The 5,677-nt window shown below is 42.6% G+C and overlaps 1 long non-coding RNA gene across 1 annotated transcript; it reads right to left on the bottom strand.

Moving 5' to 3' along the window:
* Nucleotides 1-370: 370 nt before the first annotated feature.
* LOC139114112 (uncharacterized) lies at nucleotides 371-3,126 on the bottom strand. Its single transcript, XR_011547795.1, has 2 exons — nucleotides 2,690-3,126; nucleotides 371-2,089 (listed from the first exon to the last, which is right to left on the bottom strand). It is a non-coding gene; the product is annotated as an uncharacterized lncRNA (long non-coding RNA).
* Nucleotides 3,127-5,677: the final 2,551 nt, after the last annotated feature.

Below are 5,677 nucleotides of genomic sequence, written 5' to 3'. Positions count from 1 at the left end.
CAGTTTCCTCGGGGCTAATATCTTCCGCCACTTCATTGCCCTTACCAAATTAAAAACCAGTTAATCAAAACTTTCTTTGGTGACTGACAACTTTTTTGGACCCCTTTTTGTTGCCAGTTGCTATGGTGATTGTTGAAACGAGCATGACTATGGAAGGCCCCGAACAAAAACTGCAAACGGCTTCTGAGACGACGTGTTATTATCGCTGTGTTAGAGCTAACACATGAAAGGCTACCTCGCTACCTTGTTCTCTATGGTCCCACCTGCCAACAATACTTCCACGGCCCGATGCGTTCATCTTGGATACGCATTCAATTATGTCGCGCACCCGCCAGTGAGCGACGTGAAGAAATCGACCCTGTACAAAAACTCACTGCGAACAAGCATTGTATTTATCGACAAAAAACAGAGGTGTACATACAGTAATATGCTGAAAAAAATATATGTGTATGTTAAACAACCGTGTACAGTGCCATGTATTCCAGGGTGGTGGCTCAGAGCCATTCCATTGACTAATAATGAAGCATAGTGTATGTAATAATTACAAGTTACAACAATGTCGTTTTAAATGGCATCCTTAACGTAGACGGAACTTAACTGAGGTAGAATGCGCATCGGGTACAGATATTCTGACTCTCAAACCTTTACAATTCTTTTTCTGCACATGTGGGAACTCATTTTAAAGCGCTCGGAGTAAGAACAATTTTTACCGTCTTAGTTTTTTCGAATCGAAAATTTTAATTTTTCCCCATAGAATTACCACAGGGATGGCGGCCATTTTGAATTTCAAATATCGGGTAATTTGTTTCTCTAGTACCAAATTGCACGGTGATCCCCGATTCTTTTTCTTGATTTAGTAAGAGAATGGTTGGAAGATTCACTGAAGAAAGTTTGAGCAAAAGTTCATTTCTTTTACTTTCGAAGGGCGAAGTACCTTAAGCTATGATATCAAGTCGTTGGAAGGAAGTTACATCAATCAAGAATAAAAATCAGGGGTCACTGTGCAAAGTTTGGTACTAGACAAACAAATTACCCGACATTTACCGATATTTGAAAATTCAAAATGGCCGCCATCTCTGTGTTGTCTCTATATTGGGAAAAATAAAAAAATTCAATATATTTTCACAAAATATAATTTTATTTACTCCATGAGCTTCACGTGACCAATGAGCCGCCACAAGTGATAGACCAAAAAATGTAGGATATATGTTTTCGGGGCGCATTCTTCTTCAATTTCTGCAACCTGTTACTTTGAAAAGTTTCTTTCTAATAAGATTACCGTACTCTCTAAAGACAATCATTCTGGTCTCCCTTTTTTACAGGAATGAGACAGTCGCATTAATTTTATTATTGAAATGATGATCCAAATAGGATCGATGACAATGTTACTGTCTTTTTGGGGATTCCATTTCCTGCTATCCCTCATCTACGGCCCGTTTACTGTCACGATTGGAGTGGAATAATCGTGTCTATAAGTCGTTAAACATTTGAACTTGTCGGGAAGAAAGACGTGTGGGAACCGCGACAGTGTCAATGTGAAACGTTGATCATTGGCGATTTCACAGAACAAGAACTTGTTTATCGGAGCATCGGGCGATGCAATCGACGGCCGTCTTTCGAGTTCACTGATTTTTACGAGCTTTCCAGTCTTACGTTTTGAAGATTGCTTCCTCCGGGGCAGGCGAAGGGAAACACCCACCCATGATTCAGCGCGGCTTTTCCCATGGAATCGGTGTCGTGGCGGCTGTCCCAGTCAACCGATACTTCCCCATCACATCCCGGCCGCGCTACGTTTAAAATAACACTAGGCCTGTAAAACTGTCCATTAGCCCTCTGCCGTTTGACTCATCAACGCTTCGCTTAAAAAACCGCCGTGGATTCTCAGACTAGACATATGCACTTCATCAGAAATCTTCATCAACTCGAAGGCTGCGATATCTGTATCTTCACATATCAATGAATTCAAGAACGTTTGGAAATATTGCCATGTGTTATTTCTTTATCACACTTGAAGAGTTCCGCTGTAGATAGCCGAACGCCGGAAAGTTCATCACCTTTTCACGGTCCAACGGGTTCAGTATTTTCCAAGCTGGTAGGGAAGAAAAAGTCGTCGATTTCTCGTGACTGTGTAATTGGCCGTGTCAATATTTCATCTTTAGCGCATAACAACAATCGACGTTGACAATGTATGGTCGTGTGACATGAAACATACATCGTTCTTTTTTTCTGGAATGCGGGAGAAATTTAAACACTGCCAATGCCTGTAAGCTGAGGGGGGAACAATCAGCTGAACAATCAATCTCTACTAGAAAAAATCGCTTAACACCGCACGAGCACGCAAATGCCCACGACAAAATAAAGTTTGTACCTGTTGAAATGAACAAAGAGCCATAAAAATTGTGAAAAAGAATGGTGAATCTATAGAGGTAAGTTAAACACGCAGCCGCAAAAAGCAGACTGTGATCAGTCCATTTGATTGTATACAAAAGAACGATGAGGTAAAAATATGACTTTCATGTTGCTGTCTCCTGGGCTTGCAGTATTTCAAATCGTATGGAAAGGGATTAATTCGTTTCCGAAACAGCGCCCGAGTTTTGCCCTCTCACAGAGACGACAACCGGTAATGATGATACCCCTCAACAAACAGCGAAATCAAGGCCGTGTAATCGTTCCCGGGGTGTCGACTTACCGTTCCGCGATGACGTCACGCGACTCTGTGTTTCACAGAGCTGGCCTTCTGTCTTTATTTAGAAATGGCGAGAGGTTGAACTGCTCTATCACACGCAGGGCTCTCAGATTTTCTCCCCACTTCTCCATTTCCCATCACTTCAAGTGTTATCCCACAAAACACATGGAATCGGAATTCGATCACTTCCGAAGCTGTCAAGTGGCTGGGGGGAAAACAGAAACTCGCTCTCGCTCAGCACTCGTTGGATGCCTGAGAGGTTAGCGCGATTTGTGAGCCGAGAAAGCTGGCGAAACCCGTCGAAAGTACATTTTAGAAGGCCGTAAGAACAACGTTTTAACTCGACGGTAGAGCAAACTCGACATTCCCTTACAATAAACCCCCGGGGACCGAGATAACCCGAAGAGGTGGCACTTTGTGACGTCACAATTCTCCTGTGCAGCCAATATACATGCCGTTCGCTTGGCGCTTATTTGAAAGACTATTAAGTCTGGCCACTGAAACTAATATGCAAACACTACCGTCTCAACTGATCGTCTTTCACTTTGTTCACGCAAATGAGAAGGGCGAACCATTCCCTGAGAATAGCGGATATCATAACTCGACTACACCCCCTTGGACTTTGAAAGCCCTTGAGATATGGCAGACAATTTCCGCGTGACAAGTTAAGTTTCCCATAGTAAATTGGCTTATATTGCACGCCAATTTAACTACTGATCAGGCTGGCCAACCCCTATCACCAGACCCGTTTCCCTACAATGACCCAACCAACCAACCAACCAACCAACCGATCAATCAATTGATCATCCAATCAATCTATCAATCAATCAATCAAGCAATCAATCTATTTATCAATCAATTTCAAAAAGGAATAGTGCCACTTTCAGGGCAAGGTGACACATTTATCTTACTTGCTGACCATGCGCTCTCGTCTTTTTCTACATTTCTTTTGTACCTGATGCAATCGCGCCATCTAGTGTTCACACGATACGCTCATCGGTTTCCTCCGTCGCCACTTATCCGGCCCACTTGCCACGACAGCGCTCGGAGATTTTTTAAAGAAACTGTCTCATCGGTTCGGTTTATAAGTTGCCAAACAGAAAATAAGCCGCTATAATCTTACCCTGACTCAAGTAGCGAGTGTTTTTTTTTTGTAGTATTGAATCTCTTGGAATGAAAATTGTGATGCGCGACTCTCTATTGACATTTTACGCTTTTTGCTCCGCGGCAATAATCATTGTCAGATTTTCGTAGTGTCAAAAACTGTTGACGAAATGAGTCGACCAGACGAATGGCAAGATATCAACACTCCGACGCTGCTAGGCGGGTATGGTTAACGCATATTGTGAGCCACAATCGGTCTTTTGTCTGAAAGCAGTTCAGTTTTTCTTCCACCCCTCCCTCGTAGATGTGAAGTTTTCCGGCACGGCGATGAACTTTTGGCTCAACCTGCGGTATAATTAAACCCTGTCCCCTTTGTCAGGTAGGGAAAATTGAGAAGCTGCCAAGAGGGGAGCTCAAATGGCGCGGAAGAATGTGCGTCAACAACGCGCCTGTTGCTACTGGCAACTTGCGGTTATTCGTACGATTGCCTCGGACACGGTTGCTGTACAGTGTTTCAGACAACGGCCCCGATCGGTGGCCCGGACAGTCGGTGATGGGGCCTTGCGCACTTTTTCTTAATTCAGTTTTCACAGTTCTCTATGGAACTGAGACAAAAAATTTTTTTTTCTTTGACCGGTGTGTCCCCTTCTAACCTTCTTACGCTAAGGAATGCGCGTGCTGCACCAAGTCTATTCATGTCACTGGGCCAGCCAATGCCTCAGCTCTCTGCGTTGTACCATAGACAGTAGAGAAACTACTGGCATTCAGTGGTCCGGTTGGTGGTTTCAAGGCCAACCAAGTGATACCGAACTTACATGATGGTAATCTGTAAAAAAATGTGAAAACTCGACAGTTTTATACCCCCGCCGAACTACTGATTTGTCAGGTGTCTCTGTAAACAAGTGAAATTGTGCACAAAACGTCGTGTTGTTTTAAAACTGGTTATTGTCGTAGAGAAACTCAGTTACAGCCATCTTGGATTTCCAAATATTGGCATTTTGCACGCGCTGTTTCATTTGGCATCCAAGTTCCAAACAGTCCGTTCTAAATCGAAAAGAATTCAAAGAAACCGTTCATCCCCCCCCCACATCTACTTCGAAGCCTAGGTCGAAACAATGCGCTTTTGATAGGGAAAGTGAAGTCACGTGACGGTGTTGCGAGTCAAAATAAGGGCGAAAATTCCATCATCATCTTGCCACATCGTCATCAAATCTACCAATCAAACCAGATTTCGCAACTTATAATCACTTTTTCACTAAGTTTCAAAGTGTTAAGGTAGCTCGCGAAACTGAAATAAACTTTTGCTCAAATTTTTCCATAAGAAAGCTTTAACCCCCGTCCCTTTCGAAATCGTCGATAGAAATCAGGGGTCACCATACAAATTTTGGTACTGCAAAAATAATCGACCGAATATTTACCAACAATTGAAATTCAAAATGGCTGCCATCATCCTAGTGTTAATTCTTTTGGGAAAATAAATTTTTCGAATTTTACAAAAATAAGCCGGTGAAAAGTTTATTCACCCATTAAGCTGCGAACAGAACCTCCACAAATAGCAGAGCAAAAAAGCAAAGTTAAAGTTTGGGAGTGCGAATATCTGTCCCCGGCGAGTATTGTACCTTAAAGTTTTAATTGACATCAACCCCTGTCTTCGCGACTTGAAAAGAAAACACACGATGCCATCGTGAGGCACCTAAGATAATCGACAAGGCTACGATCACCCCTTGATCAGTTATTGCTCTTGTTCAGTGGTTGTGACATTACATATAGTGGGAAAAAATCTGTGATTTCAATCAGTCCATATAACTTCATTTTCTTTCTGCGACAACCATAAAACAGAAAACTTATGCGTCCGCGTTTTGAAGAGATTTAGTTTTGTGCTTATAA

This window comes from Ptychodera flava, chromosome 16 (assembly GCF_041260155.1).
Source record: "Ptychodera flava strain L36383 chromosome 16, AS_Pfla_20210202, whole genome shotgun sequence".
Taxonomy (NCBI): Eukaryota; Metazoa; Hemichordata; class Enteropneusta; family Ptychoderidae; genus Ptychodera; species Ptychodera flava.
This window is presented reverse-complemented; position numbering and strand designations above follow the sequence as displayed.